The following is a 12558-nucleotide window of genomic DNA, read 5'->3' as shown; positions in this document are numbered from 1 at the left end:
TTCAGGGGCTCAGGTCTAAATATGAAATTCATTTATGTTTCTTATACAAATAGCCTGAATTTTTAAACAGGATCTTTAATAATTTTGTACATGAAATGGAGTTTCATTGTGCAAAATTTTCCACTTGTGGTGCCATGTCATTTGCTCAAAAGTTTTGGATTTGGGAGCAGTTCAGAGTTCAGATTTTTGGATCAAGGATGTTCAAACCGTACTGCTCTGTGCTCCCTGCATGAGGCCTGATAACAAACTCTTGCTCGCTGGGATGTTGCGTTAGGATTGAAAGAATTGTAAGGTGCCTAATAAAGTGTTCTTTCTAGCTACTTTTGCTTAATTAAAAACTTTAAAAAGATTCAACTTCTTGGAATTTTCTTTTTGTATCATGGCAACAACGATTTGACTAAGTGGAAAAAGGTGTCCCTCCCCCCGTCCAACAGAAAGGGAGAAAGGCTGCACAGTGGGTACTGTGTGGCGACAGGGATTGGCGTGAAGGAATTCAACACAGCTCCTCCAGGCTGGGGAGGAAGAGCCACCACCCACAACGAGCCTGGACGCCCAGGTGTCTGTGCAAAGGCTGCAGAATTGCAGACGCTGGCTCTGAAAGTGCTCTTCCTTCATCAACTCCAGATGAACCAACCCACAGAGAGCACAGCCTGAAAGAGCCGCCTGAGAAATACTCCAGGAACTGACAGCTGGGGCCCCTAATTCATGGCAGCCTAGAACAAGGCAAATGTCTTTGTGCTCTTGTCCCGGTGTTGTAGTTGGCGCTAATCAGAGCCGCTGCTATCATCACCGTATAGATCAGTCCCAGGGAGGGCTCCACCACAACTCCAAAACAAGAGAAAAAAAAATCCTGTGGTTTTAAAAGAGGCTTAGCCAAAAACGCAACTTTTAAAAGCCTATACATTTAGTGAGTGCAGAACAAGTAAATCTGAAACATATTTGACGGAGATGTACTTCTGTGCCACAAATTCTCTCGAAGGCTAATTTATGCATCCCTGCATGATGCTGGCGTTCAATAGATATTGACGTCACACTGCTTAAAATCATTTCAAACAGACACTTGGGCAAAATGAATAAAATGACTGATGGATTTCCCGATTCAATTATTCATTCCTGAGGGATGTGTTTTCTTTACGATGACACACATTTTAGATAAGTATGGACAATTTTGTTGTGGATTCAGTAGCTTTGAGGTTCTCATTGCATTTCCTTGGTGATGGACCCTGCTGGAACAAAGGTAGTTGGTTATAGACAAGTCCTGTTAATTGGGCTGCAGTGGGAAGTAGGTCAAGCAGAGGTGAGGTCCACTCCTCCCATAATGCTCTCAATTTATAGGTCTTCAGAACTGTAATCCCCCACTAGAGTTAATGAATGGAAGATGCTGTTGTCCTTGCTACTACCTAAGAGTATCGGATTCAATCAATTGGACTCACATTGAGGTTGTGATCGGAAAGGCACTTTGTACACATTATTGTTCCAGCAACTCCTTGTGTCTTTTTTCTCTGCTTTCTTATTTCTCTACACCTTCTAGTCAGTTGCTTCCTCAAGGGCCATGACCATATCTAAGCCATCTTTGTATGCCAGCAGCTAAAACAGTTACAAACACATGTTCCTTCTAGTTCTGCACACTTTCTCCCCTTTGCCATATACATTACTTTTGCTAAAGGCACACAAAATTAGTCACATCATCTTAAGCCCTAGTTCTTCATTCTTTGGTCTGACTACCTATAATGCTGAATTCCCCTATAGATTTTTTAAAAGATCTATTTTATTTATTTGTAAGGCAGAGTTACACAGAGAGGGGGAGAAACAAAGAGAGAAGTCTCCCATCCACTGGTTCATTCCCTAGATGGCCATAACAGCAGGCACTGGGCCAGGTGGAAGCCAGAAACTTCTTCCGAGTCTCCCATGTGGGTGTAAGTGCCCAGGGAGTTGGGCCATTCTCTGCTGCTTCCCCAGGCTGTGCATTAGCAGGGAGCTGGATTGGAAGTAGAGCAGCTGATACTTGAACAGGTGTCAATATGGGATGCCAGTATTGCTCTACTTACCTTTCAGAACTCGGCTCCGAAACCACTGCAGAGGCAGTCAGTGGCAGGGATGTAACAGAGAGAGTCTTAGGGAAGCAGTCTCAGTTCCCATGGCCAGAGGATTCCTGTTTGTGAGACTAATGCTGCAAACTATGTAATTTGAAGAGACTTCCTGAAATGGCCCAATGGCTTCATTCTGTTTCCATGGCATCCATTTGTATTGTCATGACTGTTTCTCAACTATTTTGATGACAAGTAGAGAAAGTCTTCAGAAACTTTAACAAATCTCTCATTTATACATTGACTCTATCCTATGCATCTCTCATGTGGTAGTTAAGGCTCCCTGGAAGCTTGATTAAGGTGCTGTCATACTGTACATGAATGTCTTATCTGGTCTATCTTTCTTTCTCACAGGCTCTGCTACCTTGAGTATTGTGTGTGCCTCTGAGGAATTAATATTTCTGGCTACTAAGTCCTGGACTTTGGTGAATTCTCCTGCTCTGAGGTGAATTGTGTGAGTGACCAGCTGGATTATCCACATGCCAGCTCTGTGCATTGCAGAGCATTGTGCCTTTCTTTTGATAGATCTACAACTGTGTCTATCTAATGAACAGAAAGAACAGATTTTTAAAACACATCAAATGAAATAATAGAAAACCAGAAATCTACGGAGAGAGTGTTCTAATTATTTTGGATTTGGTTAGAGGTTTAGGCAATCTTACATTTCTTTTAAGAAGGGAATTGCTAAATAATTGCTAAATGCTGATAAATCTGCCACAGGTGATCATGTGTTCTGGGTTCATTACTGAATTAGCAATCCACAGATGATGCAAGTCTTACATTAGGGTACCAAGTTCTTGTTTCCAGACACTTGGAATTTTCACCTGGAATTTGCCCAAGTCTGGAATTTGGAGAGAATCTGGACAATGAAAACTGAAGGGATTTGTTGGGTGGATTTACATGGAGCTCCTGGGGCACCGTGTGCGTCACAACCTGTCTCCAAGGGGAGGGTGGGTACAGCTGCCCTGGCCCTAAGCAGAGTGCGGAGACATTGGTGTGACCTCTCAGAGAGCATGTAAATGGCTTCCTGAAGTTGGCTGGGCCAAAGGATGGGGACTTGTCTCATTGCTGAGAAAGCTGGACTAACAGGCTGGGCAGCTGGAGAGTTTCCTCTCCTGGAAGTTCCCAGCCTTCTCTTCCTGACAGTGAGCACAGAGAGCAGGTGGCTGTGCTGAGATTGGCCTGTACTTCTTCAATTTGTTGGGGCAAAGTTCCTATGTTTCCCATTAGCCTGATGAAAGGCGTTTGGGGGAGGCCTCCCTGAAGTTGATTTTTTTGGTGCTGGTTGTTCTGTCTTCTGCTATAATATAGTCTTGTGTACATAAATAAAGCACATGAATATTTTAAATTATTAAACATTTTTAAAATTAGGATGCATAAAATTAACTGTGAAAATGACAGCTCTATGCATGAACATGTATGCAGATTTGTATGTAACCAGGACTACAATCAGCATACAGTTCTGCCATCCAAAAGTTCCCTCCCACTGCCCTCCAGGCCCCACACCTCACAATCATTATCCTTTTTTCCCCCAACACTATAGTTTTGCTTTTTTTCAGAATGTCATAGAAAATTGAATTGCACATTGTGCAATCTTTTGAACGTGAACGTGCTTTATTTATTTTTTTTTTTAAAGATTTTACTTTATTTGAGAGGTAGAGTTATAGACAGTGAGAGGGAGAGAAAGGTCTTCCATCCATTGGTTCACTCTCCAAATGGCTGCAACGGCTGGAGCTGCACCCATCCAAAGCCAGGAGCCAGGAGCTTCTTCCAGGTCTCCCATGTGGGTGCAGGGGCCCAAGGACCTGGGCCATCTTCTACTGCTTTCCCAGGCCTTAGCAAAGAGCTGGATCAGAAGAGGAGCAGCTGGGACTAGAACCGGCGCCCATATGGGATGCTGGCGCTGCACGTGGAGGATTAACCTACTGCGCCATGGCAGTCTGTTCCTCTGTTGCTGAGCAGTGTTGCACTGCGTGGATGTACACAGCTTATTCAGCCTTTTAGGTTGCTTTTAGAATTTGGCAATTATGAACAGTGTATAAGTTTCCGTGTAGACATTAGTTTTCATTTCTCTAGGGTTAGACCTAGGCTGTATGTAAGTGTATTTTAATTATAAAAGAAGCTGCCAAGTTATTTCTCAGAATGTCTACACTGTTTCGCATTCCTAACAGCAGTGTATGAGAAACGGTTTTCTCAGTATCCTCACTAGAGCTTGAGATCGCCTTTGTCTTTTTGGCTTAATCATTCTAATAGGTGTATGATATCATCCTATTGTAGTTTTAACTTGTATTCCTTTAGTAATTACTGACGTTAAGTCTATTTTCACATCCAGAGGCATCACTCGTGTATTGTGTGTCTTGGGTGATCAGAGTGCTTAAATTTCACTGATTTGTGCGTGTTGTTCCTTTGCTATTGTTGAGTTTTGGGACACAAGTTCTTTGTGAGACACGTGACTTGCAAATATTTTCTCCTAGTCTGAGGCTTGTCTTTTCATTCTCTTAACAGTGTAACAGTGCTTTGCACACAGCAAACATTTTTATATTTGATTAAGTGAAACTTGTCTATCTTTTATGGGTTACACTTTTGGTGGTTGCTCTAACAGCTCTGTATGACTCAAGGGTTAATAAGATTTTCTTATATGCTGTCTTATGGAAGTTTCATAATTTTACATTTACATTAAGATCTATGATCTAAATTTTGTTTAAATTGTCAAGGTTCATTTTCTGACATACAGATTTCAACCATTTCAACATCATTTGCTGAAAAGAATATACTTTCTGGCCGGCGCCGCGGCTCACTAGGCTAATCCTCCACCTAGCGGTGCCGGCACACCGGGTTCTAGTCCCGGTCGGGGCGCCGGATTCTGTCCCGGTTGCCCCTCTTCCAGGCCAGCTCTCTGCTGTGGCCAGGGAGTGCAGTGGAGGATGGCCCAGGTGCTTGGGCCCTGCACCCCATGGGAGACCAGGAAAAGCACCTGGCTCCTGGCTCCTGCCATCGGATCAGCGCAGTGCGCCAGCTGCAGCACGCTGGCCGCGGCGGCCATTGGAGGGTGAACCAACGGCAAAGGAAGACCTTTCTCTCTGTCTCTCTCTCTCACTGTCCACTCTGCCTGTCAAAAAAAAAAAAAAAAAAAAAAAAAAAAGAATATACTTTCTTCAATGAATTGTCCTTGCCCTTTTGTCACAAATCAATGGACCGGGGAGGCACCATGCCACAGTGGGTTAAACCACTGCTTGGGACATTCACATCCACATTGGAATGCCTAAGATCAAGTGCTGCTTTGGCTTCTTACCCAGCTTCCTGCTAATGCACAGCCTGGTGGCCTTCAGGTGATGGCTCAAGTACTTGGGCTGCTGTCAGCCATGTGGGAGATGTGGAGGACTTTGGCCTGGCTCAGCCCTAGCTGCTGTGGGTATTAGAGGATCGAACTCACAGATGGAAGATTTCTCTCACTCTGTGTGTCTTTCAAATAAATACAATTAAATAAACTTGAAAAAATAATCCATTAATAAGTATCATTTATATATATAAAAAAAAAACAGGCCATAGCTCTGTGGATCTCTCTCTAGACTTTCTATTCTTCTCCCAGTGATTCATGTTTCTATCCTTTCACCAACTGCACACTTGCTTGTCACTTTGGACAAATCTTAAATTCTTTTGGCTATTCTGGTTGCCTTGCCTTTTTATGTAACTACACAAATGGTAAGTGTAAAGTGTGCTGAAATTTTAAAAACATGAGTGATTGGGGTTGGCCTTGTGGTGCAATGGGTTAAGATTCTGCCTGTGATGCTGGTTCAAGTACTGGTTGCTCCACTCCTAATCCAGCTCCCTGCTAATGCACCTGGGAAAGCAGAAGATGGCCCAAGTGCTTGAGCCCGTAGACCCACGTGGAGAGACCCAGATGGAGTCCCGGGCTTCTGGCTTTGGCCTGGCCCAGCCCCAGCTGTTGTGGCCATTTGGGGAGTGAACCCACGGATGGAGATTTTTTTTCTATCTCTGTCTCTCTCTCCTCTGTAACTCTACCTTTCAGCAAATAAATTTTAAAAGTTACAAAAGTGAGCAACTCATGTAATTATCATTCAGACAGCAATAAATAGCCATGGCTTCCCAAGTCTCTTTCATGTGCTTTTGAATGCTGTGGGACATAAGCAGGATCTCTCAGATTCATCGCAGTCAATGTGTGCATAACAGTCACTCATTTTTTTTCATTGCTGAACGTAGTATTAATATTAATAGCATGCCCTGATTTATGCATATATTCTGTTGCATAAGGAATTTGGGTGGTTTCTAGTTTTTGGCTATTAGGAATACTGTGGCTACAACATGTTCTAAGAGACTATATTCCATGTTCTAAGAGACTATATGCGCACATTTCTATTGGGTTCCCTAGAAATGGAATTGTTGGGTCGCAGAACATGGTTACATTGAGCCTTAATAGATATTGCCAAATAGTTTCCCAAGTGACTATGAAGAGAGAATAAAAGAACTCTAAAGAATTCCCTAGGACGGAAGCAGGGTACCCAGGCAGGAACAAGCTTAGAAGTGGGATGTCTCTTTTCTTAATCTGGGATTCAGATTTTGTTGAAGACATGGCTGCAGGCCACTGGATTTGGGAGAAACTTTTTAGATTTTCCTTGGCCAAAGCTGGGCCAGAGCTAGTGCACTGAGGCTGGCAGGCATAGAATCATGTATCAGGAATGACATATGGGAAGCTTCTAGGTAGAGTGCTAGCAGGCTGAGGCTGGCAGACTGGGGCTGGTGGGCAAGGCAACTGTGGGCTAAGGCTAGCAACCTGGAAGGCGAGTGGCCCTCAGTGTCCTGCCTGCTGCTGGCCAGGCTTGCCACAGAACCAAACTGAGATGAGCACACTGGAACCAGGAAAAAAGGAGTACTTCCCCCATCCAGTGCTTTTCTGGCACCCTCTGCCGACAAACCTTGACTAACCTTGTGCCAGCCTGCAATGCAGAAATGGAATCACAAGCAAAGCACTGAGAGGCATATCTGGGACTGAGAGATAATTGGCACAATTAGATTCATTTTTTAGGCGAAACAGGAACATTGAGATTTTCTAATTCTCAGGTCATTTTTGATAAGTTGTGTTTTTCTTGGTATTAGTCCATTTCATCTAAATTTTCAAACTTAGAATCATAAATTTATAATAACCTCTGTATCTTTTTAAGTGTTTCTAGGGCCTGTAGTGATAGCTTCTTTATGGATTTTTAGCCTTTTTCCTTCGCTAATTTATGTGTTTAAGACTACAAACTTCTTTCTAGCACTACACTTACTACATGTTTCTGTAAACTGTAACTTTTTTTTTTTTTATTTGACAGGTAATGTTATAGACAGTGAGAGAGAGAGAAACAGAGAGAAAGGTCTTCCTTCTATTGGTTCACTCCCCAAATGGCTGCCATGGCTGGCACTATGCCGATCTGAAGCCAGGAGCCAGATGCTTCCTCCTGGTCTCCCATGCGGGTGCAGGGCCCAAGCACTTGGGCCATCCTCCACTGCCCTCCTGGGCCACAACAGAGAGCTGGACTGGAAGAGGAGCAACCGGGACTAGAACCTGGTGTCCATATGGGATGCTGGCGCCGCAGGCGGAGGATTAACCAAGTGAGCCACGGCGCTGGCCCCCTTTTTTAAAAAAACAAAAAAACTTTATTCCTTCTGGCTACAATGCCTAAACCTGTTTGAGAATGTCTCCATTTAGCCTTGTTCTTGAGGGTCATTTTATGTGTACAAAATTCCAAGCTGGTAGTAATTTTCCTGCAGCTCTTTAAAGACATCAACACATCATTTTTATCTAAATTTTGTTTCATGGTTTGTATAAAATCATTAGGCATGATTATGTTTTATTCCCCTGAAAATCATGTCTGTTTTTTGTTTATAAGATACTCTTAGAGTAGATTAGTTGGTTTATATTTATTCACCGCAGAATTTGCAGTGTCTTCAGTTAACTGTTTTATTTATTTTAGCAAACAGAATCTCTTCTGCTTGCTCATCTCTCTCATTTCCTTTTGATTCTAGTTATACTTACAGAAGTCATTCCATCATATCCCTTAGGTTTCTTAAGCTCTTCATCTATATTTATTATTCTTTTTATTTATTGGAGGAAATACCAATCTGAATATTTTCTACTAATCTATATTCCATATCACTAATCTTTTCTTCTGCTATGTCTAAAGTATTTTTAAGCCCAATTACTGAATTTCAGTGTGGTATTATTGAATTTTATATTTTTGAATTGATTATTTTCAGGTTTTAGTTGTTTGATGAGATTTTCTGTAATGATACTATTCATATTATGCTATTTATAGTTATTTAAAATTATATATACAATAATTCAAATATGCACCTTTGCATTTGCTCTAACATCTGTTCTTTTTTAACCATTGGCTTTTGGTCATTTGATCTTGTGTTGTGGCAGGCTTGTAATTTTGATCTACTGGCAGACATTCTGTTTGAAAAACTGGGCATGCTGCGAGTTATATCTCCCTGTAGAAAGTCTTTAATTTTTTTTTTTTCTGACAGGCAGATAAACCACAGGAAGATGATCATGATCCATTGGACTGGGGTTTCAGACTCCATGTGAGAGCTCCTGAGAACTGGTTTATTTCAGGTTTATCTTAATTCCTGGAGACTATCCCTTCAAGGATCTCAAGTGTAAGCCTAGTATATTTATTTGGGATTCTCTTTCTTGGCAGGCTACGAACTTCAAGTTTTGTCTTTCCAGTACCATGAGACTACTGAAATGTCTGCTTAGATTTTTAGCTTCTTGGCGGCTGCTTTTTGCTTGTTTTCTTGGCAACTTGCCTCACACATGTGCAGCTGGAAATTGGAAAATACCTCAAAGAAAAATTGTCCACATAATACCTACTCTCCATCTCTGCAGGTAGCTTTTCTTTCAGCTCACGGTTCTTCTAGTCATCCTGGCCTTGGTAGCCCCGTGCATCAGAATTTGACTTCCTGCCCATGAGACTGTTATAAACTCGTGTTCAGCTTCTACGTTCCATGAGGCAAATTGGCAAGTGCCCTAAATGGGGCAAATATGTGGTGTTCACTTCTGTTTTCCTCGTTTCCAGAATTTTGGTCTTTAAGTATTGAGGGACACGTGGGTGGTAGCATGGAACTCTCATAGGAGAGTCTGTGTAGGGAGGACTTCAAGAAAACCAGGGGTTGGGAGTGAAAGAAGAAAAAAAGTTCAAAATTGCAGAGGTTACAGATGGTTGAATCCCAGTAAGTGACCCTCAAATCAACACACAAAAATGCCCATGAGAAGAAACGATCCAACTTCAAACATCTGCTTGGCCTAAAGGGCAAGAAACTATCTCAGGGCAGTACTGGCTCAAGTAAGGGAAGGGATTTCTTATTTCCTTTTCTTATCCTTCTTCCCACACTTCAATCAAACTTAGATGAGTCACAGCAAATTGTTAATAGGGGTGAAGGAGAGGAAAAAGTAGAAGAACCCAATCCCCACCTCCCGCACTAGCCTACAGTGTGTCTGTGTCGCGATAAACCACACGGTCGTGGAATTACTGGCATTTTCCAGTAATTCACCAGGTTGTCCCAGCCCCATTTCCAATGGAAGAACACCTGTATCACTGACACCCAGGTTCTGGTTGGCTCTACCTGGTGGCATGAGGGGGCTCTCAGAATGAAGGCAGAGTGGGTCTGAAGGCTGATAACGTAGAAACCCTGAACATGAATCCTGAAGAGCAGACTTGATTAAACCTAACATGTTGATATCATTTTTTCCCTTGCATTCTGAACATATCCATTCTGTGCCGACTAATTCTATCTCACTTCTAAGCATGAAATAAATATAGCAGCCAAAAAGGTGTTTGTGTCCCACTGACTAACGTAATATGTGTAGTTGCTAAGCAGGAAATTCCAGAATCCTCCTGTGGCCCTGCCTCCTATTAGGCAGGAAGAAGCTTCTCCCCAAAGACAAAGTTGACCAGAGCCTCATGTCCCCAGAGGGCCTCTTTGGAAGTTGGTCTTTGGAAATTTTTGCATAAACATACTCCCACCCACCTGGCTCATGAACAGACCATGAACAACTTGGCCTTTCTTCCCAGAAGAGCAGTTTTCTGTATGAGTCACTTCTGTCTCTTTATTTTGGACTTTCTGCCCCAGGGGACCTTGAGGGTCCATCCAGTGCTGTACTGAGAATGCCTTCAGCACTCAGCTAACAATGAACAATAGAAAACCTACTGAAAAGGCTTATTTCTCTCCTGGCGAGGCTTGGGAACCTGGGCCTGCTACCCAGTTCAAGGGAAACCAAGAGCCTAGGCCAAAGTCACACAGTGCCACAAACTCACAAGGAGATTTGCCACAAAATGCAACTCTGGGTTTCTGAGTGGAGACACGGCTCAATTCAGGTCTGAAAAACTTAGCATCTCCATGAGGGGAGGTCGGGGAGAAGTTTCCATGGGAGCAGTTTGGAGTTGTCATGATCCTAGACCCCATTTCCAGGTTCACAGCTGCTGTAGGACATGTACCTCTTCTGGAAAGAAAGGGTCTGTGGCAGAGAGACATCACCCAAGAAGAGAAGGTTGCAGGGAGAGACACAAGGGGGCGCAGTTGGGGCAGAATGAACAACACACAGGGCTTTCCTATAAACATCCTCGGTTTGGTCCCTGGGCTCTTAGTGGAGCTTCCAAACTTTTGCCTTAATGGATTTGGTGTCGAATTATTGGACTCTCTGCCTGTTTTCAAATCACTATCCTTAAGGCAGCATACTGGATACGAAATTTGTTCCCCCACCAGCCAAGTGTAATAAATGAGTTTTTACACTTACATTCTTAATCTAGTAGACTGAGCAAAGCTTCTCCTCTTCTCGCTTAACTTTCTGACTATGCAAACCATTATTAACATCTTGGGGCCCCTGGAAATATCCCAGGTCCCTGCGGGTGCTCCCTCGAAGACGGCCTCGCTAACATTTATCCGTCTAACGTGAAAGGTATCTCTAATGATCCCAACTGACATTTATTCAGTGCTTCTCACTCAGCAATCCCAAAGAGCTCCAGCAGCTGATTTACGGGCTGTCCACGGAGTGGAAGTGAATGGTAACGACCACGGTGATGAGGATGGTGATGGATCACCCAGGCTCGGGTATTTGATATGTCATGTTGTTTCTGGGGCATTTCCAATTTCCTGAGCTTCCTGGTGATTAGAAGCATAAGGGTAAGAGCGCTCTGTCCATTTCATGCTGCATTTCTCAGTGGAGATGGCTCTGATTGGGGCCTTGGGAGGCCTTAATTCTCTGTGCCCCTCACACAAATTTTAGTAATGAGCAGAGAGCAGACATTTTGAAACGCTACAGTGGGGTCGGGCTGCATCCCTCTTCTTACCGGACGTTAAGACTTCCACTCGCCTCCCTTCTCGTAGCGTCTTCAACCACCGGCCACGGTGGGCAAAAGGGAGGAGGCAGAGCCAGGAGAACCTCTCTCAGTTTACGTAATCAGACCCAGAGCTTTCTGGTTTTATTTTTAAGCCATGGAAGCACTGCTCCCTTTTCTTTGTAAGCAAAACTCTGTAAGGAATCCACACAGGAAGCAGATAAAGTGAGTTGTTCTGCTCCAGTTCCCCTCCCCCCATCACCGAGGCCTCCTCGATGGAATGCCGGGGACTTCCTGGGTGCTGCATTGTGACCTACACACGGGCACCTTGGATGTCTTTGCAGGCTGCCCACTGACTTTTGAGTAAATTATTGATAGCTATGCTCTCCCTCTGTTTCATCTCTACAACAGAGACAACATACTCTTCATTAAATATTACAATTAAGGCTTTTAAAATTAAAATGTACTACAGCTATAATAACAATGGGGATAAGAACATTCTAGGCATAACTTCAAATAAATCTTCTCCTTTATAACTGCATTTCACCCTTGTAACCTCCATATGAAGAAATTACCAGTTTTATTCTGTTTAATAAAATTATTTTAAAAATTTAAAAAAACTTTTATTTGAAAGGTAAGGGGGAGAAAGAGAAAGAGAGAGAGGGAGGGAGAAAGATAGAGATAGAGATAGAGATAGAGAGAATCTCCTATCTGCTGTTTCACTCCCTAAATGTCTGCAACTGCTAGGGTTGGATCAGGCTTAAATCAGAACCAAGAACTCCCACCTGGGTGGCAGGAATCCAACTACCTGAGCCATGGCCTGCTGTCTTCTTGGTATGCATTTGCAGGGAAATAGAATCAGGATAGAGGTAGGCCTTGAACCCAGGCATACCAAGCAATAGATGGGTAGCATCCATCAGCGTTGCATCCATTCACTGCTATGTCAAACGCCCACCCCTACTGATTTTCTCACTTTAAGTGAGAGACAGTGAGGCACAAAGAGGTCATGCGAACTTCCCCAGGTCACCTCGCCTACAGCTGGAGTGGGCCCAATGCAGCACCAGGCAGCCTGCTTCCAGCCTCCTGGGAGCTGAACCCCCGTCGCTCAGTTTTCAGACATGGTAGTGTGTTTT

This window comes from Oryctolagus cuniculus, chromosome 10 (genome assembly GCF_964237555.1).
Source record: "Oryctolagus cuniculus chromosome 10, mOryCun1.1, whole genome shotgun sequence".
In the NCBI taxonomy this organism is placed as follows: Eukaryota; Metazoa; Chordata; class Mammalia; order Lagomorpha; family Leporidae; genus Oryctolagus; species Oryctolagus cuniculus.
Note: the sequence above shows the minus strand (reverse complement) of the source record.